Source organism: Sorex fumeus, unplaced genomic scaffold (genome assembly GCF_029834395.1).
Source record: "Sorex fumeus unplaced genomic scaffold, SorFum_2.1 ptg000003l, whole genome shotgun sequence".
NCBI classification, from domain to species: Eukaryota; Metazoa; Chordata; class Mammalia; order Eulipotyphla; family Soricidae; genus Sorex; species Sorex fumeus.
The window spans coordinates 44,754,601-44,779,083 of NW_026606060.1; the positions used below are offsets into that span (position 1 = coordinate 44,754,601).

General features: G+C 36.6%; 2 long non-coding RNA genes across 3 annotated transcripts in view; both read left to right on the top strand.

Moving 5' to 3' along the window:
• LOC130027588 (uncharacterized) overlaps nucleotides 1-7,554 on the top strand; it is a 33,929-nt gene extending 26,375 nt beyond the window's left edge. Inside the window, exons 3-5 of the long non-coding RNA XR_008793040.1 lie at nucleotides 5,516-5,660; nucleotides 6,742-6,850; nucleotides 7,428-7,554. This is a non-coding gene — a long non-coding RNA (uncharacterized LOC130027588). The remainder of the gene's footprint in view (nucleotides 1-5,515; nucleotides 5,661-6,741; nucleotides 6,851-7,427) is intronic.
• A 1,710-nt stretch (nucleotides 7,555-9,264) lies between these two features.
• LOC130026502 (uncharacterized) overlaps nucleotides 9,265-24,483 on the top strand; it is a 60,781-nt gene continuing 45,562 nt past the window's right edge. For both annotated transcript variants that reach the window (XR_008792880.1, XR_008792881.1), the window contains exon 1: nucleotides 9,265-9,462. This is a non-coding gene — a long non-coding RNA (uncharacterized LOC130026502). The remainder of the gene's footprint in view (nucleotides 9,463-24,483) is intronic.

A 24,483-nucleotide genomic window follows, 5' to 3' on the forward strand; every position in this document is an offset into this window, starting at 1 on the left:
TCAAGGTCACTTGTTAAGGTTTCTATATGATGTAAATAAAAAGAGCATTTAAAAAAAAACTCATTTAGTGTAAGGAATAGGACTTAAAGATTTACCATGTGTTCATAAGGAAATCATGAGACTGCTCCTGAAAATAAGAATTTTGTTGTTGAGAATAATTTTGAGCATGGAACTGCCCTAAATAGACTTAATGATGCTTGCAGATAGGAAGTCTGAGCCTCTGATCGCTTTAACTCAAAGCTGTTGAAATGGTCCATTTCCTTCCTATAAAGAACTCCTTAGCTCAAGTAACAAGCCACCTCAGACCAATTGGCCGTTCCTCACCCCTAATCTGCACAACTTTTAGGTTGTAGAATGCTGGTCTTCCCATTTTCCTTCTAATAATTAAATGACAAAAAGGATTTCTTCTCTTTCTACTCCCCCTTCCCCCTTCTCTTCTTCTTCCTCCTCCCTTTCTTCATCCTCCTACCCACCCTCCTCCTCCGCCTCCTCCTCCTCATCCTCCTTTATGTTAACCACTTTCTTCTTTGTGAATTCTGATTGTGGAACTGCCTCTCACTTGGTTCTTTAGGCAGGTAACTATTTCTGGAACCCATGATGGTACTCATCTAGGGAACTGTTGGGTGGTTATTGCTACAATTTTATTTCAGAATGAAAATCTGTTGGTCTTTGAGTTCATGAATTTGTGTCTTCTGAACATTGGTAGGGGTAAAGTTTCAACCGCTCAGATATCAGATTAGAATCTGAACTTCATGTGTTCTGTCTCACATCTGCTTTTTCTCTCTGCTCTCTTTACACTAAATGAGGCTGCATATGTGTGCCTTTATTCAAAAATGTAATGCTTGACCAGAGTGCTACTCTATCAATACTTCCTTCTTTTTGTGTTTTTTCAAAGTACATACTGCCTTGCAGGCCCTGGGAAATTTCTAAGGCAAAGTCTCCCTCTCACTGTAGCTCCTTGGGGACCAACAAGTGCTTCTCAAGTCCCATGGTGCCAGAGTTGCAAAAATGCAGTTCATTGCATCCTGGGAATAGCCAGACAAAAGTGTGAACTTTACCTAAAATAGCTTCTCCGTGTTTCTCCTGCTGGGCCTCTGGGCATATTGCTCTCTCATTTCTCTCAAATGGTGATGTCCATTTTAGAACTGAAAGGAAAAAGATTTCAATCTGTTCCCTTTTCTTTGTATAACACTTACCAAATAGCTCAATGCAAGCAGGCATTCAGCGAGTCATTTTCTTCTAGTATGTGCATTACTCTCTCTTTGCAATGGAAATTTTCTATTTCAGGTTCCGAAACAGCTATTTCGAAGTCACCCATGTGGCCTCATAAAGTTGGGACACAAGGGCATACAAGCATGGCCTTAAGCTTCTGGAAGATAGAGAAGGGAAGGGAGCAAAGAAGAAAACAGAAAAACAGGATATGTGGACAGTTTTACTGCTTTTGAATTGTATTAAAATTACATCTTGGTTGTCCGGATCAATTTCACTTCTATAATTATGCAGAAATCCAGTTTTATAATATAAAGAAACAAACAATTAAGCAAGCAATGTTTTTGTTTTGCTTAAAATGTCTTTAAAAAGTAAAATTCTGTCTCTGGCCTTTTTTTCCCCTCTTAGTTCACTTTTCAAGCTTTTCCTAAGAATCTTTTATTTATTCATTCATTTATTTTTAATAAATCAACATTAGATGCAGTTACAGACTTAAAAACTTTCGTGATTTCATTTCAGTCATACAATAATTGAGCATCCATGCCTCCACCAATGCCCATTCTCCACCACCAACGTTCCTAGTATCACTCCTGCCACCTCCATCCCACCACACCCCCACCCCTGCCTCTGTAGCAATCGTATTCCCTTTTACTCTCTCTCTCCTTTTGGTTGTTAATGGTCTGTAATACAGGTGTTAAGTGGTCATCATGTTTGGTCCATAATCTACTTTGAGCATGCACCTCCCATCCTGATCAAGCCCTCCAAGCATCATTTACGTAGTGATCCCTTCTCTATCCCAGCTGCCTTTTCCCTGAACATGTAAGGCTGGCTTCCAAGCCAGTGAGTGATTCTCCTGGACCTTACCTCTACTGTCTCTGGCTTTTTAAGGTGAACGTTGGCAGCAGTGTGAGTTCTGCTATTTTTTTGACTTTTTAGGAATTCTTTTTTTGTTTTTTTCTGTGATTTACCTGTGTTCTAGCAAAATTAAGGAGAATAAATTTACAATGTCCTATCTCCATAAATAGCTTTTATTTTGTTTTTTGGGTGACATCCTGTGGTGCTCAGAATTTAGTCATGTCTCTGAGTTCAGGGATTATTCCAGGCAGGGCTCAGGGGACCAGATGAGGTTTCGAGAATCAAACCTAGGTTGGTAAGATAAGCACCCCACCCTTTGTATGATCTCTCTGGCATCTCATAATGAATATTCATTGTTAAATTTTTATTGGTTGTTTGCAATGAACATAACTAATGTTACTAAAGTTTAAACTTCCAACCAAAATAGCAAAACTTTTCTAATTTACTAAAAGTATTATCAGAATTTACCATCAGGAGGCCTTGATCACATTAGGATATAATTAGACATAGGACGGATTACCATAGGAGATAATTAGATACATGGACTACTTGCTCATGTTTAATTTTATAATTCTTTCTTATTTGATATTTTTTACTTTGGATAAGAAAGGACTCTCCAGAACTTAGGCTTTTGAAGTAAAATGGAAGGAGATACTGGTTTAGTATGGACTAAAATGTGTATCAGAAGCAGAAAAATTAAGCTTAATTTTTATAACTGTAAAGTTTTTATCATAGGCATTAGGAATAAGCCAAATCACCTTTATAAATATATGATGTTGATAAATATATAATAAAGATACCCATTCATAAATACTTTGTTTTGATAACTGTATCCAGTTATTGTGAAGAGAATAAGCAAAATGATAAACTCTGGTACTAATCTGTGTGGATTAAAACCCCAGCTCTGGCATTTTGTAGCCATGTGATCTGGATAAGATCCTACTGCCCCCTGGGTTTCAATTCCTTATCTGTAAAGAAGGAATGATAATTCCCATTATTTTAAAGATTTATCCTGACAGTAAAACAGATTTTATAGATAAAGCATATGGAGCATTGCTTGACCTATAGTATTATCAGGGTCTCTATAATATTTCTTCATCCACATTCTTACCACGGAATGCTCACATAATATGTGACAAATATATCAACGGTACTTTTGTATTTACACACTTTTACAGTTTTCATTTAGAAAGAGAAGATCCTAGAAGATTTATCTCAGATGGATTTTGCTAAGCAAAGCAAATCCAAACCATCCACATGAACTTTGGTTTAAAAATTTGAGTGATAATTTAAAATTCTGGAGCGATAGCACAGGGGCTGGAGTGATAGCACAGAGGTAGGGCGTTTGCCTTGCACGCTGCCTCCCAGACAGACCCGGGTTCAATTTCTCCACCCCTCTTGGAGAGCTCAGCAAGCTACCAAGAGCATCTCGCCCGCACGGCAAAGCCTGACAAGCTCCCTGTGACGTACTCGATATGCCAAACAACAAGTTTCATATTGGAGACATTACTGGGCCTACTTGAGCAAATCAATGAACAACGGGAGGACAGTGACAGTAACAGTGAATGTATTGTCACAAATTAGTCTGAAGGTAGAATTTTGCTCTATGCTAAATATTTAGCCCCTAAATTTTAGAGTTACCAAATAAAAAAAGAATAACCATTGTCTTGAAAAGTTTTAGATGGGAGTAGCAAAAAAAATGGGAGCAACTCTGCAGAATTCATATGATTGAGAATTTTTAGTATTTGGACTCTTTGTAGCAAATGTACTTGCGAATGATATGGATGGTGATAAAATTCAGCTCTTGGATCATAGTTCTGATGGAATCCAGAACATTCAAATATTCACTTCTTATTTCTTTAGCTTGCCAGACTTTGCTGTGTGAACGGGATACTCTCGGTAGCTTGCCGAGCTCTTCAAGAGGGGTGCAGGAATCGAACTCGGGTTGGCTGCAGGCAGGGCAAATGCTCTACCCGCTGTGCTATCACTTCAGCCCATGGCATATTCGATATGCCAAAAACAGTAACAACAAGTCTCATAATGGAGACGTTACTGGTGCCCGCTCGAGCAACTCGATGAATAATGGGAGGACAGTGCTACAGGGTTACAGTGCTATTTCTTTAGCAGCAGAATTATTTGCTCCCTGACACTCTTGGTAGTTATACACAGGGGTGAGAGATTTTAGTCCATTAAGCAATTTGATCTAACTCTGCTTGCTCATCAATAGGAAATTTGGCACAATTCCTAAGGTGATTGATAGTGATTGTCCTTCCTATTATTTTATATGAAAGAGTGTGGTTTAGCAGATAAAGGAGAAAGACTATAATTTCACATTTTTCTGGCTAAGCCTTTTTTTTGCTAAAACTTTACAAAAGGGTCTCAACATCTCAATTGGGGGCATTGTCCTATTCCTAGAATAGATATCTATCCATAATTATGGCCTATCTTCATGGTAAAATTTGGAAGAATGTAAATCTTTCCTTCAAAATATCAATTTCTATTTAAATCCTTTTGGGGGCAATGATGAAATCATCTTTTCAGTGGTTTGACCTTTGATTATTTCCTCCCATTAATATAAAATCAGACTTGTAAGTTTAATTTTGGCCAGTTAGGAAAAAATATCACATTTTAATATAATTTCCCCATAGCCTTGTTTTGAAAGAATGTGATTTGGGTTTAACCAAATGTTATTAGTTATTTTTAATACCAATATTCTGTGCCACCTGCAAAGTGTGAGCATTCCATTTTGTATCAGTTCTTTATATTATGTTCTAAATGACTACCAAATAAATAAATTAGAAGCTTGTCATGTTCTTTTCTCACTTTGGGTCCTCTTCATCAAATGCTTAGTGATTTCATTGCACTTGTGCAATTAGGTGAAGAAGCTCCACCCGGGTATCCATGGGTCAGCTATGTGGACTCTAGCTGCCAAAGGCGCTTCTCCTTCTGAACAGAGCGCTTTGCTCAGCCAGTGTAGACATGGCCTGATAAACAATGGAACTTCTCCCATGAGAACTGGAGTTTGGATTGATCTAATTTTTTAAAGAATGTGCACGGATTTGATGAGGGATCAAAATGACTGTGTTTAAAAAGAGAGAAAGAGAACTAAGTTGACAGTAATGTGAAGAATACCATACTTTATAATGAACTTGGAAAGCAGTAGCACTTCGTATTGGGCAAGTAATCAAAGGCCTATCACATTCAAGTTTTATCTTGCTCTTAAGTGTTTGTGCCAGGGAGGTGGTTCTTGCAGGTTTATATCTTTTGAGTTGTAACACCATCAAGTTGTTATATCTGTTGAACTGTCATGCAACACAGCTGTGTCACTTTTAACCAAGATGTCACATATATTGTGGGAAACAACTTGCTTTGTATCTTACTCTTTAGGGTTTTACTGGGTAAAATAAATGTGCAAAGATTTTTTTCCCCAACGCTGCATTTTATTTTGCAGATTCTAAGACTGGTGAGAGTGAATGATGAGTGAGTTGTCAATGGTAGTTACTTCGCTCCACACAGAATGACTGCAGGGAATATATTCTGACATACCCAACGAAGTCTGCCCAGGGTGAAACAATTACCTTTGGGGTTTATATCAGGTGTGTAAAGAATGCTGGGAACATACTCCTGGGGCGGGGGGTAGCTGTGGTTTTTCTTTTGAGTTATGTTGAATAAAAAAAGTGGGTGATTGGTAGCTCCTGATCTCTAAAATACCTGAAACTTTAATCACCCAACATCTCTCTCCTAGGATTTAATACATTACTCCATTTCCTCAAAGGTACTGCTGTTTAATCAAAAGTTTATATTTCAAAGGCTTGACTGTGGTTTTCATATTAAAAGTGTTTTTAATTTTGAAAAATTTTGGGGGGGCTACACCAACCAGTTCTCAGGGGCTATTCCCAGCTCTGTGCTGTTTGGGGTATCTAAGAGCTAGGCTATGCGGTGCCAGGGATAAAATCAAGATTTTCTCCATACAAATAATGCTCTCATCCTATTGAGCTATTTTTCTAGGCCCTGAATTTTTTTTTTTTGCCTTTTGGGTCACACCCAGTGATGCTCAGGTGTCACTCCTGGCTCTGCACTAAGGAATTACTCCTGGAGGTGCTTGGGGGACCTTATGGGATGCTGGAGATCGAAGCCAGGTCAGCCGCATGCAAGGCAAATGCCCTAACCACTGTGCTATCACTCCTGCCCCACCCCTGAAAATTTTAATTTAAAAAAAAATTTTTTCCCCTGCACTCAGTTATGCTCCGGGCTTATCCTTGGCTCTGCACTGAGGGGTCACTCTTAGCAGTACTAGAGAATCACATTGAATAAAGGTCAGCCACAAACAGGTGTGTTTCTAAACCCCTGTACTATCTCTCTACCTCCTCACCCAGATATATTTAAATTAGAAATTGAAGATTGATAGATTACATCATAGGTCTACTCTTTAGAAAAATAAAGGCTATTTGTAAAATCTTAAGCTCTGTGATACCTAAGAAAATTATGTTCAAGTTATCTTGCAAATATATATTTCTATTATCTTTAAAAATTGCTAACTGGTTCAGAAAAATAACAAGTAAAGATAATATCCTTTAGGAAATGTAAGCCATATTTCCTCACAGTTTGAAGTTTTGTTTAATAGCTTCGTTTGATTCATTTAGAAATTACAGAACTTTTGTTGCTATATTTTGTTAGAAAGGAAGGAGAGGCTGTTTCTACAGGTGTCATTGAAAAATCAATACTGAGCCACAGATTATTGGATCCCATAGAACCATGGAGACTTGGCAGTGAAATTCTTCTAGAGGTGAGTGAGGGCAATGATTTTTCTTCTCATGCCTGAAGAAATATGACATAGGTGATAGAGGCTAAACTTAGATTGGAAACAAAGCTGTTTTGAAACCATGGCGTAAAATAATTAATAACAATTTTCTGAAAATAAATAAGGAAACGGAATGAGAATTTGAAAATAGGTGTGGTTTTCTTACATTTTTTCTTATGTTCATTCCATTTATTAGTTTTGGAAAAAAATAGATTATTTGACCAACATTTTACCTGTGCTTTAGATCCAGAGAATTCCTCCTAGCATAGTTATCTTTGAGAGAACAGAAGTCTGACTCTTAAGCCTATTGCCAAGAATGCATCAGTCTTTTAGCATCTAAGGAAAAAGTGTGTCATTTACACAATCACACTAAAATACATGAGCTTGTCAATAATCTTGTGCATTTTAACTGTATATTTTTCCAGCAATGCATACCAGGATTTTATTACATATTTGTATTTATTTATTTATTTTGCAATTTCTTCCAGTATTTGCAAAATTTAAAAGCTATACATAACACATTGGTTGTTTTACTGCATTGCTTAGCATTCCATCCATGCAGGCAGACGGTGTTCCTAGGTATGGAAGTATAAATCCCAGGGGAAGTGAGCTGAAGAACATTTTATGCATCACTCATCCTATTATGAGCCCTGCGCTGTTCCATCTCTCTACAAGGCAAGAGATTTATTGTAAGTCAGCTTATAGCAATAGAAAAAGATGTATGCTAATGGCTCTTTCTTCAAAGTGTATGTTTTTGGAACTCATAATGGGAAGTATGGAAATCGTTTTATAAGCCAAATAATAATGGGAACAATTTAAGTTACTTACATGCGCTCTAGAAAGCTCCTCTGTCCCCAGGTAGTATTTGCTTCTTCTACCCTGGGAACCACATGGTGTAGTATTGTCGTCCTTGTGGGAAGCGAGGTGGTAAATTGGTCATTTTTATAATGAATTTAGGCAGAGTCAATGATCAAGGAAGATAATTCAGACCTCAAAGTAGAAAATTGCCAAATTACCACTTTGCTTTGTCTGGGGGTAGAAATAATTTGCTTTTTATTACTTTTCAGGTTCACAAATTGATGATAATAAAGTTAAACGTGAAAATAGTTTGAAGTTCATGATAGTATAAATAATTCTCTCAATAGTAATGTTTTCTTTTTTTCTGTATAACGAATATTTAAAAGATTTTTTTATGATTTGGTGAAAATTCGTGTCCTTTATTTCTTATTCTGACTTACAGGGTGACGGAAACAACAAATAATTTGTTTGCAATTTGTATAGTCTCATTTTGGATCACTTAGTTTATCTGTGACTTTTTATAATGATAAAAATGTTCTATAAGAAAGACTATGTATTAGAGGCTGCTATTGCAATAACAAGAGAAAAAGAAGAATACAAGATTCTGGACCGCTCCCCCCCACCTAATGAGGTAAAATTTTATTATGTCCCATACAGTGACATTATATTTAAGTTTATTAATCAATACCAGTTGCAAGAGAGTTTACATTTCTCAATTTGACACAAAACTCTATAAAATGAAAATTTATATAATGTCAAAAAGGGTCTCATTAAAGGTGTTTAAACCAGGCTATTTAAATTGTTTTATTTAGAAATAAATTAGCTTATTTTTGCTGATCTTTCGTTGTTTTCAATTCAGAAAAGTATGTCAGTATGACATGTGACATATGTAAATAAATAATAAGTTATGTGCTTTATAATTCTTGTGTGAAGGATGCATATTGTTCTTCAACTTTATGAGTTCTAAGTTTTGATGTGTGAACAAAAGCAATGGTATATTTTGAAGTGTTCTAAATTTAAAATGGTATATAAAGATTTTATGGTAAGTAGAAGCCTGTTTTTATTATTATAAAAATTTAGTGTTTGTCTGAGAAAAAAAAGATGTGACATATACGAGAGACAGGATGGAGAATTTTAGACATATGAAAAGTTCCAGATGACTATTGGTAGAATATATGCATATTCAAATAATTCAAGTAATCTGCTTTATTTGGTATTTATTCCATAATCCATCACAGTGATCAGATGATTTTTGGAATTCCCTTCATAGTCCAAAACTGTTGTGTAATGTGTTTTCAACCCATTACCTTGTATGTTTTGCCAAAATCTCAAATGTATAAAATAAGTCTATTTCACATCTGAGTAACATAAAACTCATTCTTTGGGTTTAGCACATTATGACTTTTCCTAAAAAGTTGCAACGATGAATGTTTACTATGCAATTTGTGGTTTGTAAAGTTTCATGACTTTCCACGGTGATGAACTGGAAAAGTATCATAAAAATATGGTGATTAACTAAAGCATAATTATATTCAAGTTGAAAATACTCTGGAATGCGAACTATAGTGAGCACATGTCTTTGACTTGTTATTGTTTCCTTGACTGACTTTTTTTGCCATCCTTCCAACTCTTCCTGGATTCATCTTCTTCCCTTCTCTTGGACTCTTCCATTGTGTTCCAGTGGCAGATTAAAGAACAGAAACAGAACAATAAGTGTGCATGGCCACATTTTCCCAGTGCCACCAACTGGGAGTTAAGCTAACTAACATCTTGAAAGTCATTAACAGCAGGCATGGCAGGTAAAATTAATTTTTTGTATTAAAGTACAGACTGTTTCTTCAGATTCTTGGTCTAATTGCTTGTTTGTCAGTTGGAGAAAGAAGCAAAAGTAGGTTGGAGGCATTGGATCAAATGCCCAACAACTCTTGATTATAAAATGCAGATTTTTCGCTTTTGAGGATTAACTGTAGTGGATTTTGTCAACCTAAATGGATCTTTCCTTCTATACAGAATGAGAGTGGGCTACATCCTACCATGGCCAAAGGATTGAGTAGATAAATTCCAAGTAGTTTATAATAATAACTTGTGGGTTATCAGGAACTAAATGATAGGGTGAATATTTCTATTAACTAATGGCATTTGTGAAATTCCTTAATTTATATGTTTGCATGATTTTTTTTTACTTCTATTAGAGCAAGACATTGATAATTTATTTCACTGTTCTGTTAATTTGATTACTGTTTTCCAAGTGGTAAGTATAAACATCCTTAAATATTTCATGAAGCTCTTTTAATCAGGCACAGCTCTGAAAGCGCATCCTCATATTGATCGTTGGCCTTTTGACTTGTCTCCCTGTCATGTTGGATGCCTTTTTCTCATATTCTTGCTGATGATCACTTAGGGAAAAGAAAGGCTTCATCCTTTCTCCCTGAGCAGTAGGGAATTTCCTTAAGAATGGTGAACTTGGGATGAATAATAGCAGTTTGCATTCCTGTCAAATGTATTTTTATGATGAATAAGTCACCACACAAGAGTCATCTAAGAGATATAAGTATAATGTGTGATTATGGTGGGAAGTTTAAAGTTCTAAGATAGGTTATATTATTATGATAATATCATAACACATAATATAATCAAATTAATATATTCCTCAGATAGCAATCATTAAAATAAATTTTATGGAGCCTCTTCATTTCCCCTCTACTAAGTTATAGCCTTGACCTGTACCATCTTGCTATGGAAAATATTTTAAATTGCTTAAGCTTCTATGACATCTGATGGCTATTTCTTACCAAATTAGTTCAAAAATTAACATTGGATACAGTGGGAAAATCAAATAAGCTTTACCTTCAAGTTCTGGACAAATTTTTGAATGAGGACTAGAGAGATAGCATGGGGGTTAAGGTGTTTGTCGTGCATGTGGCTGAGCCTGAATCAATTGCTGGTTCCACATATACCTTGAGGATTGTGGGCATGGCCCTTAAGGACCCTCAGCACTGCCAACGTAGCCTGGGTAATTGCAGGAGCCATGCAACACCACATTCCAGGATCCATTTAATACCACATTCTCACGCCCTTACATTGAATGGTCTGCTTGGTTGACTGAGAATCTCCAAGAGGGCTCCTTTGGACTCCTGAGCACCATTTGGGAGCCCCCCCCATATATGAATGATTAATGATCCATTGTGGATGGCCATACTGTAACTGTGCCTGTAGTACATTTTTGTTTTTTGGCCACACCCAGCAGTTCTCAGAGCTTACTCTGGTCTCTGTGCTCATGGTTCACTCCTGGCAGACTTGGTAAATGATATGGAATGCTAGGGATCTAATTCAGGTCAGCTGCATGATCAGCAAATGCCATACCCATTATACTACCAGGTAGGCACTGAATCTGGAGTGTTTTTAAGAAATGTGAAATCCCAGCCAGAAGAGATAGTATAGGGGCTAAAGCATTTGCTTTGGAGGTAGACAACTTTGGTTTGATCCCTGGTACCACATATGGCACCCCAAAAACTTCTAGGAGAACTCCCTGAGCCCAGAGCCAGGAACATAGAGCCCTGTATGTATATTTATTTATAAATATCCCTTGAGGTCCAGGAAGAATCTCTGATACTCTTTTCTCTTCCAAAGAAAGGCTTAGGACTAATACCTCTGAAAATTTTCAAAGTAACCACATACTAATTTAAAGATTCTTTGGGACATTCAGCACAGCTACTTGTCTTGCACTTTGGGTACTAAAAGACCCTCTTGTTTCATATCATGAGTACTCACATTTGTTTAGTTAGTGCTTTCTGGTTTTTAAAACCTTTTTCTGAATTGTCCTGTTTAGGAGGTAAGAGTGGTAAATAGAGGGTAGGATGATTTATTTTGTGCATTTCTTTTCCTAAGTTGATTAATGAAAAATGAGAACAAATAAATATTTTTAATGTAATAATGGAAAAATGTGATTCATAGAGTAATTTTCCTGGGGAAGAGAGTTGCCCTTCAGACACTGAAGTTATTAGGCATTCATTCTGCTAACTATTAATAAGCTGAAGGAAGGATGCACTATTTTTCTCTAAAATGACCTTAAGATAACACTTCTCTTAAGCAGATTCATTTGTGAATATGAAGGTCAGTGTCCAGTGATCCATGTTAAATATGTGCACACACATTTTTATCTACATATACTTGCCCAAAAATTTCAACCAAGTAATAGAAGTAGTAGAAAAGAGAGATCTTAAACCTAAAGTTCTGGGGGCTGGAAAAGGCATCAAAAGAAATGGAAGCTTTGGATTTTGACTTAGAAATTCACATTTCACATTGATTTTATTATGTATCATATTGTGATATTATTGATAAAGTTTGAATCTGCTCTGCCTCTGAGTAAATCTGTTATTTTAGATGGGTATGCCATATTTCACTATTGTGCTTCATTCAGAAACTACTTCTTGAACATCTGCTTTGCCCCAGTCGCTCCTTGTACCTCTCCCTCAATAGTCACATATTCTAGTCTCAGCCCTATTCATGTCTGACAATAATAAAATAGCAAAATACAAAATTATGAGACCGATTAATTGACTGGAACAGACTAATTGTAAAGAAACAAATTACTAGATAGCATGCACGGTTTTCTACTCAGGGATTAGATGATGGTTGTCTGAGGTCAGCAGAAAGTCCCATGAAAAGTAGAAGTTTTTGTTGTACTTAAAGCAATTCTTCTAAGCTGCAAAAGAATGTTTCTCAAGGTGGGCTCTCTTGCCACTCATTCTCTCCCTTTAAGTACACAAAGACCCAGGGGCAGATAGTGGCCTCTTGGTAAATTGGAGGTACTTTGTTCTGTTGGTTCGCTTAATGACATATTTCCAGAGGGGAGTTTAAAACGTTTTTTCTAAATATGGTAGAGTAAGCCAAATAAGTTTAGAAATCTCTGTTTGAGGTTATTTTTTTATTTGTTTTTCAGAAATATAGAATTTAATGTAATTTTCTTTTTCGCATTTCTATACTTGACTAAGTCTCCATACCTGAAGATACATTGTTTTTTATTTTGAATTTTTCCCTCATAAGTTTTTATCATTTCTGAAGTTTCAGAAAATAACTGCATTTTACCTTTATTAGTCCAGTGTTTATGTACACAGTGTGTGTCAAATCATGAGTTTGACAGCTCAATAGTGGGGATTCTACCTTCTTTGCCATGTGCTGAAATCATTGCAACTAAATTTAGTGCGCATACTTGGTGGTTAAACGTGACTGGGTTATGGGTTTGAGTTCCTGCTCTACCACTTGCTAGTTGTATAAAGAGCCTCTCAGCCTGATTCTTCAGCTATAAAATAAGAAAAGCAACCAGGATCTCCTCATTAGATTCAAACAGAATAATGAGGGTAAAGCACAGCGCTTGGCATATGGCAAGAAGTCAATAAATATCAGCAATGATTTTTTGAATTACTACTATTTATTGCATGTCGGTGCAATACAAACAGACTGAGATCCATGATTTTTCATTTGATGCATTATTCAAAGAACTCTGACTAATCTTAGGCAAATTCTGGAAAAGCAATGTTTGCCCTCAGCAGTGCCAGCTTTTAGTGAGAAAAGGCATTGTCTCGGCCTCCTTTGAATGCCTAGTACTCTGCCTCTCTCCTTTCCTCCTGAAACCTCCTTTTAAATAAGGACCTGGATTTAGTCACTCGAAAGTCTAGATGACTGCCAACATTTTGGGGTGTTGCCTTGGTAAAGGTCACTGACCTCTTATCAAAGATCGCATGCTGAACTGAGGAGATTGCTGGCATCCAGTAGCAGCTGGTGAAATTGTTTGACAGTATGGTCTCGTCCTTGCCTTCCTGGGTTTACCCAGAGTGCGAATGGTTAACTGGGCCATGGTTAGTTCTGAGGCTGCTGTTGCCTGCTGGGGCTCTCCTGGGGGCTGTCTGACATTCTCAAAGGCTGCCTCTCTCTAAGCCTGGGGCCATTTAGGGATGTCTGTCAGCTTTCCCGTTTTTTTTAAATTTTTTTTCTTCCCTAATTTGTGTCTGTGGATTTTGAATCTAGTTAGGCCTTCTACCACAGGCTCTAGTTCTTTGAATATTTTTCCCCTAATATTCTTCTTTATTTTGAAATATGCATTCTTTTTCACCCTCTACCCCTCTGACAATATCCCATCTAATGCAGATTCATATATATATATATAATATTCACATATATAATATTCATATATCAGAGGAATCGAATCCAGCTTGGCCGGGCTCACTGCACTCAAGGCAAATGCCCTACCACTGTGTTATCACTCCAGCCCATATTCATATATAATATTACATATGTATTCATATATAAATATTATATATAAATGATTACATATATTTATTCCTGGCTGCCTATTGTATTTCTTTCACAAAGGCCTTCATTCATGATTTAAAGTATTTTTGATGAATCAAATTATTATCCTGGGACATTCTCCCTAAAATGGGTTTTTTGTTGTTTGTTTTTTTAACGAAACTCTACTCCATCTGTATAGTTTGTACATAGACTTGAAGATTGGAAGAACTGGGCAAAACTTATAAGTTATGTCTTCACTGGAAATTCATGCTAGCATTCCGGAAAGTCAGCTCACTCACTTTTCAGCATGGTCTTGCCAATGAAGTGTTAACAGGAGGGTCTGTTGTGGCACTGTGAGAATTAATTTAACATGTTGTGTAAACTAAAACATGTGTAAGTTTAGGAGGGAGCTTTTATTTTTGGTATTGAAGCAACCCCATTCATTTTTTAAGACAAGGTGTAAAGACATATGTTAAATTTTTACATATCATATTATTAAATTGCTGCCAGTTATCTTTGTCAGTACATTGTTTAATGCAGAAATAGCTAAGAAGAGAGTATTTTGTTATATAAAAATATAAGAGGAGAAATGACCATTGGTGAACATTGGGATCTTTTTTATTTTTTTTGTATTTATTTATTTATTTGTTTATTTTGCTTTTTGAGTCACACTTGGCGATGCACAGGGGTCACTTCTGGCTCTGCACTCAGGAGTTACTCCTGGCGCTGCACAGGGGACCATATGGGATGCTGGGAATCGAACCCGGGTCCGCCCCATGCAAGGCAAACGTCCTACCCGCTGTGCTATCTCTCCAGCCCCGGATCTTTTTTAAGGGTGTTGAACTTCCCTCAAAGGATCTAGCTTATTCAGAGGAGGGCTTCTTAAATGCTTTTCACTCACTACTCCTTTTTTGTTTAGGGTTTCTTTGTTTTACAGGAGACTGGATATACAAGAAAAATATGTATTATAAATCAGACATTTGTTGATAATAAACCATAAATTTATCTTAAAACAATTTTTTGGTTACATCCACCTTTATAAAGTGACAACATACAAATTGTCATAAAGAACATTTATGGGCCAGAGAGATAGGTGAAGGGGCTAGTATATACATTGTTTGTTCTCTCGTATAGTCTGGCTGTCTGAACACCACCAGGAGTAACTCCAGAGCACAGAGCAAAGAGCACTGCACCCCCCCACACACACATACACTCACACACATACGCATGCAAACATACAGAAGATAAGCTTTAGAGAAACTTTATTCGCAAAATCAGACTGTGATGTTCCCAGGTGTTCCTTCAAAGTTTGAAGTCATGAGTCATAATATTTCCAAAATTATCTAAATAAGTGAAAAAGATCAAAATTAAAATATTTATCTCATATCTACTATGCATACTATGTACAATGCCCTTGTAGTAACCGTAACTACTAATTTTGGTTTTTGTGAGACCCTGCTCTGAGCTATCAGTTTTTCCTATGAATGTCTCAACAATATGCTCATAGTAACTAAATTAATTTTTTGTAGAATACATTTATTCTTTGAAAGTCTTTTTTTCCATAATAGCCTATATAAGCAAGACATTTAGACCCCTGTAAATTAGCTTATTTGCGATAACAGAGATAAGTCTATATTCATGTATGTCATTCTCTCATTGAAGGACATATTGTTGTCTTGATTCATTAATATCCTCTCTCACTGCCTCCAAGGTGAAAGAAACTAAAAGAAGCGTGATAAAACTAACAAAACAAGCATTGCTGGTTAGATTCCGCAGTGACTAGAGAAATGCTTGTTACCTACTTCTGGCTGAGCAGAGCAAGTTGACTTAGTGGTGGTCATTTTCATTTTTTTAATCACTCCTACATGCAAATCTTAAAACAGAACAACCATGGAAAACACATGGTTTCCAGGAGAGAGTTGGGCCTGCAGCAAGTGCATCTCTCTACCCATTTGTAGAATTATCTACAGGAAATAGATGAGATTTGAAAGGGCATTATAAATAGAAAACATTCAATTAACTACTTTTGATGTTTATTTAACAACTTCACACTGTGACTTGAAGTTCAGGACCATGGCACCTCCCTCCAGGAATACCACTGCCTTTTCAAATGCTAAATTCACAAATTTATTCATCCTAGTTAGGGTTTATCTGGATTGGGTTTTAACTATACCAATGAGGTGCAAGACTAGAGCATCTATTTGGAGTTACCACTGTATTAGAGTCAATGGAGAACTTCTACATTCAAAAGAGTTAAAAAACCAATGTCAGAAAATGCAGTGAATCAATCCAACTTTGTTCTTATAATCCACTTCATTGAATCTTACACTAGTGTGATTAGTGCTATTACAGGAACTTCCATTATTATTTAAAACAACGCCATTCCTTGATAATCTAATCTATTTTCAAATTTAGCAACAAGTCTCACAATGGAGATGTTACTGGTGCCTGCTTGAGCAAATTAATTAACAATGGGAGGACAGTGCTACAGTGCTATTGTTCAAATTTAATGTAATCATTGGCATTCATTTGTGGATTACTCTATTTGCTCTGAGACCTATTTGATAGATTTGTGAGAAGTAAGGTTATAGCAGTAGCTTTAAAAAATTGAGGACTTGTTATACAAAGGGGCTGACTGACTAATAATAGTGTAGAGGAAGTATCAAGCACTGGAGTCAGGAAATGTTTCACAAAATCTGGATTTGCAGCATAGGTTGAAAAATTAAATAAGAGATTTTTAAATCTAGCCATGATAATTCATCAGTGAATTTGTACAATGTGTTTTTCTTTGAATTCTTTTCATTGAGAACCTGCTTTCAGAGGCAATCTTAATCAGTCTCCCAGTGGAACTATTTTTTTTAATTGACTCTCATATTGTTTCTTTGCCAATACTTATCACCTTCCTTGCATCTGGGCAATAGATAAAAGTTGAAAGGGGTTAAAAGCAAATTTTATTTATTCATTCAATCTCTCATATCTTTGCCATATTGATTGCCAAAGCTTCTTTTTACTTTTATAGTTTCAGCATCTGATGTTGGAGAGATAGTACTTGAAAGAGGTGGACCTGGGTCTGACCTTTGGCACCCCACATGGTTCCCCAAACCTTGCCAGGAGTGATCCCTGCCAAAGAGCAAAGAGTAGGACCTGAACACTGAGTACCATTTGGTGTGGCCCCAAAACCAAAGCCAACCATCAACCAAACAAAAAACTTCAGCATCTGCTGATTATTATTTTTTCCTTTTTCCCCATGACAAAATCAATCAGTAGTTAAATGAACTTGTAATCATAAAATTAAACATTAACTTTTTCGTGAAAGCTCTACAAGACAATCCAGGCGCACTGAGATAGCATTTAATAAAAAAATTAACTGATTTAGTTTTATTAATGGGAATGTTGACAAATGAAGGTTTCTGTCTAAAAATTAGAAATTAAGTATGTAATCTATATGGAGGTTAATGTTTTTAAATACCCTTTTACAGAGATCAAGGGAGAAGTGTAGAGATAGTACAGCTGGTAGGGTGCTTGAGTTGAAAGCGGCATACCCTGGTTTGATCTCCAGCATCCCATATGGTTCCCCGAGCATAAGCAGAAGTCATTCCGCAGTGCCTAGCCAGGAGTAAGCCCTGAGTAGCACTGGGAGTAGCCCAGAAATCAAAGAGAAAAATAGGGAAAAAGTGGAGTACTAATGGAAATAGTAAGCAATTTGGGAATTAAGACTCTTACTATATATTGCTTACTGGAAATTCTGTCAAATTCAACAAATAGATAAAATATGAAAAGAAAAATTATACAAGTGAAACAAAAAAGCTTCATCATGTTTTGTTGCTTCATTGTTCATCAGACGTTGTTTAGGGTTATAAGGAATGTAAGGGTCATTGAGGAGATGTGGAAAATCACAGTAAATGTGAACTGGAATGTGAATGTAGAAAATCTCCATGCTTGTCAAGAAAAAGGGCAAGACTAAATCTCAGTCTCCTATATTTGTAAAAGGATACATAGCACAGCGGTAGGGCGTTTGCCTTGCACGCAGCCAACATGGCCGACCCGAGTTCGATTCTTCCGCCCCTCTCGGAGAGCACGGCAAGCTACCGAGAGTATCTCGCGCACGGCAGAGCCTGGCAAGCTCCCCGTGACGTATTCAATATGCCAAACACAGTAACAACAAAATCTCCAATGGAGACGTTACTGGGCCCGCTTGAGCAAATCGATGAACAACGGGAGGGCCTTTACCTTTACCTTTACCTTTACATTTTCACCATTCGGTTACCTAGAACTTTGACATAAATTAAAAGCATTTGACCATCTGAAGAACTAGAGAACAAGTGCCAGACAAATATCAGTCTTCATTTATTAAAATAGATTGGTACAATTAAAATAACATTAAAAAATAAACCTAAAGTTTGGCATCATGCTCTTACATGTGCCAGATGGACACAATTCTTCCTGAGACTGGACATACTCTAGTGAATGACAAATATCCCATGTATGTATCACTTATGACCCCCCCCATGAGAAAAGATTCATCTATTGATAAGCAGGGGACAAAAGAGTAAGTAGAGGTTCAGTGGTGCAACTAACATGGAGAACTACTCACGGCAAAGAAAGTCCTATCAGAAAAACATGTGAGGGAAACATCTGTGGGAGACAAGTTTTCAGTTGGAGCTGATAGATCAACAGAAGCTAGCCAGTAGTCAAAAAGATGGAGTTTGGGAAGAGTTTACCATCTAAGTACAGATGGAAAGGAAATAATACTGAAACATTATACAAGCAAGATTGGATCTCATAATACGGTAGGCTTGTTGATTACATTACAGAATGTAAGAATATAAGAATTAAGTTATAATTAGGAGCTCAAAGGAATGGGAGAACCAATAACAAGGATATAGAAGTGGTAACTTTTCCAGGGGTAGGCTTAGATGAGCTTTTGGGGCTATTTTAACCTCTTTTCTCTCATCAGCACATCATGGTCCTCCTGTTGTTCATTGATTTGCTCGAGTGGGCCCAGTCACGTCTCCATCGTGAGACTTCTTGTTACTGTGTTTGGCATATCGAATACGTCACGGTTAGCTTGCCAGGCTTTGCCGTGTGGGCGAGATGCTCTCGGTAGCTTGCCGGGCTCTCCGAGAGGGGCGGAGGAATCGAACTAGGGTCAGCCATGTTGGCTGCGTGCAAGGCAAAACACCCTACCGCTGTGCTATCGCTCCAGCCCTCATCAGCACATACTGAAATGTAAATAAGTGACTTGTGGATTGTGTCAAAATGGAAGTTCTTTGTGAGCAATAATGCATAGGTAAAGATATATTTTAATTTTTAGTGTTTAACATGACTAGGAAAATCTATCTCAAAATATAAATTTTGGACTGAGATTGTGAAGACAGATGAGCCAAGACACATAAGAACTATAAACTATGACATTGAGGTCTTTTAAATAGTGGAAAAATAGATTTCTAATCTTTTTGAGATTAATATCAGTACCACATAAGCAAGCAATATTCATTGATCCATAGAGAGAATCTAGGCTAGAACAGTAAATGGTATAATTGACAGTATCTGCGTACCTTGTGACTAGAGTGCTTGGTCATTACTCTTCTATCTTTTTTATTTGATTTAGGATCACACCTGGAAGTTATCAGTATTTACTCTTGGTTCTATGCTCAGGGATTGTTTTTGGCAATGCCCAGCAGATCACATGTGGTTCCAGAGATTAAACCTGGGTCATCCATATGCTGGGCAAGAACCTAAACTATCTCTGCAGTACTATCTCTACAGTTACTTTTTATATCTTTTCTTTTTGTTTTTTTTTGAAGTTATTTTTCTTTTTCTAATTTTTTTCTTTCTTATTCTTATTAGTGAAGCAACATGAAATACAGCTGTAGACTTACAAACTTTCATGCTCAGGTTTCAGTTATACAATGATTGATTTCCCATCCCTCCACCAGTGCCCCCTCTCCACCATCAGTGATCCCAGTTACCCTCCCACCCTCCACTTCATCCCCCCACCCCACCCTGCCTCTGTGGCTGGGCATTCCTTTTTGCTCTGTCTTTCCTTTAGGGTGTTGTGGTTTGCAATAGAGGTATTGAGTGGCCAGCATGTTCGCATACAAGTGGTTCTACATGGAAAGTGACATGCTAAGTGAGATGAGTCAGAAAGAGAGGGACAGGCATAGAAAGACTGAACTCATCTGGGGAATATGAGGTAACAGAATGGGAGACGAACACACAAGAATAGTTGAGATAAGTACCAGGAGGTCTGCTCCATGGCTTGGAAGCCGACAGCACATGCTGGGGGGAAAGGCAGTTCAGATAGACAAGGGAACACCAAGTAAAGGATGTTTGGAGGACTTGCTCAGGATACGAGATGCGTGCTGAGAGCACACTATGGACTGAACACGATGGCCACTCATATTTTATACTTATAAAACCTATTATAGCTCCCAAAGTTTTTTTTGCCAACATCTATTTTGAATATGTTATATCCTTGCTCAAGATATTCAGGTAACTCCCGTCACATATGTAGCCTCAGTCTACTTTGTCCTGCTTTTATTCTGCTTTTTTTTCCATTCTGCTTGATGCCTTTTTGTGTCATACTTATTTTTATCTCCATTTTACTACATGACCAGCTGTATTTTTTTTTCTCATGCAAACTGGCTCTGTAAGTTCCCAATTCTCAGTTTTTTATAACCATAATATAGAGATTACATTTGTTTAGGATCATTAACTGCTTTTTTTTTCTTAAACTTTTAAATTATTTTATTTTATCTTTTGGTTTTTGAGCTACACTCAGTGGTTTTTAGGGAGTCACCCCAGAGGTACACAGAGTACTATGTGATGATGGAGATTGAACCAGTCTCATTAAACTGCATTAAAGATGGATATTTAAATCCCTGTACTATCTCTCCAGCATGACTGCATTTGTTTAGATTTGTTTTAATGGACTACTAAATTTTTTCTTAAGCCAAGTAAGAAATGTCTATCTTATTAATCACTATATTAAAGCTCTTTCTTATTCAGTGATACTAAATCTTAAACTGTCTATAGATGTATATATCTAATCAAGAATGCATATACGCACTGTATTGATTAGATTTAACACAAACTTTAACATATGTTTCCTAAACACACTTATTTTTGCTAAAATTTCAATCATTTATTAAAATTATTGCCATCACCCTAAAATTATCATTAACACAAGTTGCTTGTGTAGTAAAGTGATTATAGCATCATTCAACATCATATACCTTTCACTTTTATATTACTCATAATGGAAGATTCTGGTATACTTTTTTAAAAAAAATTTGGGAACAGAGAAGTTTTTTAAACCTTTTAGGTTCACTTATTTATCATTTTATGTTTATTTTCACTGTATCGTAGATATCCTAATACATACAGATTCAGACTTCAATCTCTTTTATATCCAAGATATGAGGAAAGGTAAAATAAGTGATTACTTTGCACTTGTTGCTATGCCAAGTGCTACCGTTTGAAAAGATGGAAAGTGACTGTCAGACTTACTTTCTGATTAGAGAAGAAAATGATAAAGGAAGTAATATAAGAAGGATTGCCTTCCTGCTAACCTTGGTCACCCCTATTTGTGGGTCTCTTATTTTGATGTTTGTGTTACATTCTTTTTATTTCATTTTGTGGTCGGTGGCTTAGGAGAGACTTTAATCGGAAAATACTTGGTTCTTGTGTTCTTTGGGGATTTATACTTGGAAGTAGGTGAAATTTTGTTGTGTGATGTGGACAAACTATTTAGAGTATTAGTGAAAAATTAATGTAATGATTTTCTTAAGGTATTCACAAAGCAATTAGAAGAATATTAACACTACTATTATTATTAAGCTTACATATACATGTGAGCATGAAACAGTTCTGAGCTAGGGATGCCTAGGTAATCAGTGATGAATGGAAATATCTTCAAAAGAACACTTGCGAAAGAATCTGAGTTTTGACAAAAGATTCAACAAAAATTGACAGCTGTACAAATGATTTCTTTCAAGTAAATAATAAAAAATTAGTTACAATGTCATTTGTTACAAAAAAAGTTGTCCTCTTATTTATTAACTAACAAAATATGCATATTTTGTGTTGCATTGATACATTGGTAATGAGGAAGGTAGTACACTGTGGGCCTCTTTTTTTCCCTCTAATCGCTATTATTTTTATTCTTCTATAATTTTCAATATAATGCAAATATTTTTTCACAGCTGAATTTGTTCTTATTAAACTCCATGACAGAGTGTTTAAAACGAATTTAAGAAAACTACATAAAAAGTTCCTAACTACAAAATATATTAACTTTGAATTTAAAATTTTTAAATTTTATAAAACTATGACCAGATTTAGTTACCTTAAATACAGTATTTTATATGTATTACAAAAGGACAAATAAATTTAAAACATGCACGTAGAAAATTTTAAAGCATTTACTAACCTAAATATATAAAAATTAATGAATATGAGGCCATTTTGTTGGAAATTTTAATAAAAACTAGTCACTTGAAGCGATTAAAGAGACAGGTGCTTGATCTGCATGCAAGAGACCAGAGTTCATTCCCTGGCATGGCATAAGGTTCCTTGAGCTCCAGGAGTGATCCCTGAAGCAGAGGTAGGAGTAAATCCTGTGCATGGCTGGATTTGTAAAAGTTAATATGCTAGATATAATGAAATTAATATAATAGTGAGCATTTTTTCTTATCTGAATTTACAATGAATTTTCAATGATCAGTGTGAATCATGCATTCATTAAAATGTATATCAATTAACAGTTTCAAGAGGAATATGAAATATTATATTTGAAATACAGCAGGAAATCCTTGTAGAGATCTCCACCATTAGCAATATGTCGTGTTTTTACTTTTTTTTTGTTTTGATTTTGAGACAATACCCAGCAGTGCAGTGCTCAAGTTTACTCCTGACTTTGACCTCAGGGAGTACTCCTGGTGAGGAAAGGAGATCATACGGGGGTAGAAGGCATTGAACCCAGGCATTCCCAGTTCAAGGCAAGTACCTACCTATGTATTATCTCTCCAGCCCTAAGTGTAACTTTTATTTTCATTAGTTCTTCTTGAAATAGTTGAGTACTTGAAAGGAGGAGGTAGTATTTATGTAGCAGTAGAACATACTTCCCCCCAATTCCTAATAAAGAAAAATGAATGAAAGTATCTGAGTACCATAGATAGAAGCTTGGCAAAGTAGCGTTCCTCTTAAATAGAACAGAAGAGTCTGTCAGAGGGAACAGAAACAGGAATCATGGAAAAGAGTCACACCATGGAAACTGAGGAAAAGATGGATTTTGAGCTAGACTTCTATTGGCGCCAAGTTCACTATCATGTAATATAAAAGCCAAAGATCAGCCTTAGGTTTAAAATGAAGAGGTCTAATATCATCTCAGAAAAAGTGAATTAATGAGAATGTACAGATTTGAGGAAGCTGAGTAATTTTGTCCTCCTACACCTTTGGTACTGAGGAAAGGTGTAAGTGTAATAGAGCCAAACGAAGGCTTTTGAGTAAGTTTGAGTTGAGCACATTTCTAGGGAAGGATATTTGTGTGAAAGAGAGGAACACAATACTGTTTTGAGCAGCATGTAAGGTAGTTGATGTGGTAATCTGGGTTAAAAAAATGTTAGGGGCTGGAGTGATAGCACAGTGGGTAGGGCATTTGCCTTGTACACGCGGCTGACTCGGGTTCGATTCCCAGCATCCCAATGGTTCCCTGAGCACCGCCAGGGATAATTCCTGAGTGCAGAGCCAGGAGTGACCCCTGTGCATCTCTGGGTGTGACCCAAAAAGCAAAAAATAAATAAATAAAATAAAATAAAATAAAAAGTTATTTTCTTGGGTAGAAAAATACATTTTTCCTTCCCTAGGTCACAGTCACCGTCCTCCCGTTGTTCATTGATTTTCTCAAGCGGGCCCAGTAACATCTCCATTGTGACACTTGTTACTGTGTTTGGCATATCGAATACATCACGGGTAGCTTGCCAGGCTCTGCCGTGCGGGCGAGATACTCTCGGTAGCTTGCCAGGCTCTCTGAGAGGGGCAGAGGAATCGAACTCGGGTTGGCCATATTGGCTGCACGCAAGGCAAATGCCCTACTGCTGTGCTATCGCTCCTTCCTTAGGAGAAAAGAAAAAATCTAATCATAATGGTGAGTTGATAAACTGAAGAGAATTTTTTCTTTAAGCTCCTTCATTCTTTAGGAAGTGGGAAGCAAGGTGGTTAGCTGGGATTTGACAAGAGAATAATAAAAATTTTTAATAGACACTTTGAAGACTAGGAGGGAGCTGAATAGGGCCAGTGAATTTCTGATGCCATCTCTCTGTAGAAGCATCAATCTGTAGGGCCGGTTTTTTCATCATCATTCAATAGTTTTGTAGCAGGAATAAAGGTTTATTAATTAAATTACCTAAAGTTAGAAATTGATCCAGGGAATTATAGATGTGCAGGAGGACAAAGTGTCAAAATAAAAAAATGGCAATCCAGTGATGGAGGGTGGCAAAGACTCAATAATCAAAGCGACTACCATT